Below are 4,236 nucleotides of genomic sequence, written 5' to 3' on the forward strand. Positions count from 1 at the left end.
GCACCTTTCCACAATGAGCTAGCGATGATCATTGATCTTACTTTAATCGTGTGGTAGATAATTGAAACAACCTTTAAGAACATGATGGTGGGTCCATTGCTTGTTAACTCGATATACCTAATTTTTGCACATCTCTTTATAGCGATTCAACGAGCGTTGTCGATCCAGACTTGATCTTGTGGACAACAATTTTACTTCAACAGTAGTGGGCCACACTCGCTAACTCGCTATACTTAACTTTCGAGCACTTCTTCATAGCGACTCAATGCCACCCTTTGATCCCGGCTCGATCTCACGATCAAAAATCTTCGTACATAGTACACGGGAAGTGGGTCCATGATATCGGTATCCATGATATGGGCCCTACAGATTTCTACCAAGCATTGGTCGAAAGTTCAACCAATGAATGGCAGAAAATGCGCTAACAATGCCAACATTTTTTGACCACCGTATTCGTTAAAGTTTCGACCAACCTACTAGATGGTTGAATTTTTGACCAAAAAGTTTTCAACCAGTGCCATCTAGTTTTCCACCATGCATTGGTCAAAATTTCAACCAATGCCCCGTAGATTTCTACCAAGCATTGGTCGAAAGTTTGACCAATGAATGGAAAAAAATGGCTCTACAACTTGGACATTTTTTGACCAACGTATTGGTCAAAATTTTGACCATCCAGTATGTTCATCAAATTTTTGACCGAAAAATTATCGACCAATTCATTGGTCAAATTTGGTCAAAGATTGGTCAAAAAATGAGTCAAAATTTTGACTAATAAAGGTCGAAAAATGAGCCCAAATGTACTAGTGGGATGTCATATTCAATGAGAAAGTGTTGTACAAAATAAATTGCAGCAACATGAGAAGAAAGAAGATGATTATGTAGTGCTTAATGATACTCCAAAAGATGATATTCCAGCAATTCCTCATGATGTGCAATAACCACAACAACAAATACCACACACATCAGTGAATGTTAGATGGTCAACAAGGCTAATTAGACCTCTAAAAAGATTTTCTCCCTCTTTGTATTCTATTTTACTATCAGATGTTGATGAACCCAAATGTTATGATGAAGCTATGTAGGTGGATACTAAGATTCAGTGAGAGTCTGTAATGAAAGATAAAATGGACTCTTTGCTAAAAATAAGACTTGGGATTTATGCAAATTGCCTATAGGTAAAAGGGATTTACAGAATAAGTGGGTTTATAGGTTGAAAGAGGAGGATGGAGGCAAAAAAATAATTAAAGACAGGTTAGTTGTAAATGGATTTGCACAGAAAAAAGACAATGATTTTGATGAGATATACTCTCGTGTTGTTAAAATGACTTCTATTCACACTGTTTTAAGTATTGTGGCTACTAAAGATTTTCATTTGGAGTAGCTTGAGATCAAAACAACCTTCCTTCATGGTGATTTGGATGAAGAGATATATATGGCATAGCCACAGGGATTTGAGGTCAAAGGTAAGGAGAACTTAGTGTGCAGATTGAAGAAAAGTTTATATGGCTTGAAGCAAGAACCTTGGCAATGGTATCTAAAATTTGACAGTTTTATGCATGAGCATGGATATAGTAGGTGTCATTTAGATCATTGTGTTTATTTTAAGAGGTTGGATGATGACAACTACATTATTTTATGTTTATATGTTGATGATATGCTTGTACCTAGGTCTAACATGGATCACATAAAGAGGTTGAAACACTAGTTAGCACATGCATTTGCTATGAAGGATTTGGGGGCAAAAAAACAATCCTTGGTATGAAAATTTGCAGAGATAGGAAGAACAAGAAATTGATGCTATCTCAGGCTGATTATGTTGAGAAGGTGTTGCAATATATGTCTATGGAGAATGCTAAAGCTGTTAGCACACCTTTACCTAGCCATTTGAAGTTGATTAAGGAGATGTGTCCAAAGACACAAGAAGAGGAGGATAAGATGTCCAAGGTACCCTGTGCTTCTGTTGTAGGAAGCTTGATGTATGCTATGTTATGTGCAAGGCCAAATATTGCATATGCAGTGAGAGTCGTTAGCAGGTATATGAGTCATCAAAGAATTGAGCATTGGAATGTAGTCAAATGGATTCTCCTGCTCTACTACTAACTTAAAGAGCTATGTTGACTCAGATTTGGTAGGGGATATTGATACCAGGTGGAGTAATATAGGTTATGTATTTACTATTGGTGGGGCAGCCATGAGCTAGGTTTCTAGGTTATAGAAGGTTATTGCTTTATCCACTACAGAGGCTAAATATGTTGCTATTACAGAGGTAGCGAAGAAGATGATATGGCTTCAGTTCTTCTTGGAAGAATTGGGACACCCGAGGGATAATTATTTGTTTATATATAGTCAGAGTGTCATTCATCTTGCAAAGAATTTAGCTATAAAAAACAATATAGTTGTAGTACCATTTCATTCGGTCAGTTTTGGATGATGGACAATTAAAGTTGGATAAGATACATATAGATGACAATCCAACGGATATGTTTACAAAGGTAGTGACAAGGGAGAAGCTGAATTCCTCTTTAGTTTTGATTGGTCTTCTAGACTAAACAAAATAAGAGAACAATAGAGTTCGAGGTGGTTTGATCTAGTGGGAGCCCCATGTGGTAGTGGTATTGCTACAAGATTAGTCTCCAAGTGGGAGATTTTTGTCTAGTGTGGAGTTCGATCAATCCCCAAGTGAGAGATCGTTAGTTTGTGGTGACTGATCAGGGAAGTACTGTACATACTTCATAAATTATTTGGCAAAAATTTGGGCTACTATTTTCCATTTGCCAATGGCACAAAATTTTGGGCTACTATTGATGTAGGAGCATCTTGGGTGTAAGAGCAATCTTGCATCACCAAAAAATATTTGTATTTCGATCTTTTCTATTTTAATAAGGACTAGTAGACAAGGTGGTTACTATTTATGGGAACTTGATATTTTTAGTAAGTTTGTCATATGAGCTCAGAATGTTCTCATTTTATATAGGAAGGTTCATTTTAAAATTTTAAGCCTACCATAAAAATCTCATTGCTCCAGCTTAAGTATCAGAGAAGTTATTGTAGATTTTTGGTGGAAAAATTTGTAGAAAAATCTTCAGGCTCATTGTTGGAGGCCTTAGAATGCCTGGATGAGGTTCAAAAACTCAATTGAAGGCCACTAGCGCCATTTCAAGCTTTTAGATCAGGAGTTGGTGTTTCCAAAAAGTTGTTATAATAGCCAATTAGAGTAACAGTTCATGAGTTATGGACTTCGAAAGTTAGGCTACCAATATTTCTAAGATAATTTGTCAAAGATGTATTTGGCTGACTCTATGTGTATTGTTAGGGTATGTTGGCCCTAGGTATTAAGTTTGAACATCTAGAACCTTCCCAGGCAGCATCAAACTTTGTCTAGGACTACTCTAGGTGATAATTCACAGCTTGTCTTGCAGATTACTGTGATGAAGGCACCCATTTGGGTTAGCATATTGTAATTGAGAATTTTGTAATTCTGCATTTGCAACGATAATAAGAAGTCCATATTTTGTTCTCACATTTGCTATTGTTTCTTTGTTTCTATTATGAGTTTATGGTATTAAGGGGAGTCCCCTACATCAACTATTCAACAATTGGCTATTGTTTATATTCACCAATTTATGGTTGACATGTTGTAATTAGTTTTAACCCTAAAATGGAAAAAATACTTGTAAAAGGGCTTAAGGTTAGGGATTGTCTCATAAGGTGTGATGCAAAAATTGGTTCTTGCGGTGGTATTGAGTTGTAAGGGATTACATATTGTAATTAGGCTGTAATCACTGGATCGTAATAATATTGGACTTGCTGTTTGGTGGATGTAGCCCAGGAATTGGGTGAACCACATTAAATTTTCGTGTTTTGTGTTTTTTTCTTTGAGATATACTATTTTTTGATATTGTTTATATTTGCATGTAATTGTTATTTCTGTCCATGGTTTAATCCTAATAAAATTTACCCATATGCTTTTATACAATGTCAATTTTTAGTTGCAACCTCTTTTCCCTTTTATTAATCCTTGTACATATCTTGCATCTTCATTCTAGTGGATGATCATCTTTAATTGGATTGTCCATAGGTTCAATAAATGAATACTTTGAAGGGCATTATATTTAAAAATTCTTGATCGATAGATCCCACTTCTAATCTTTTTTATTTTTATTTCTTTTTCCACTTCTGTAGTCAACACCATCAACATCTTTGACATTCTCATTCGAATTGATTATATGTCTCTAG

Source organism: Cupressus sempervirens, chromosome 8 (genome assembly GCF_028749045.1).
Source record: "Cupressus sempervirens isolate cs-2001-9-10 chromosome 8, ASM2874904v1, whole genome shotgun sequence".
Taxonomy (NCBI): domain Eukaryota; kingdom Viridiplantae; phylum Streptophyta; class Pinopsida; order Cupressales; family Cupressaceae; genus Cupressus; species Cupressus sempervirens.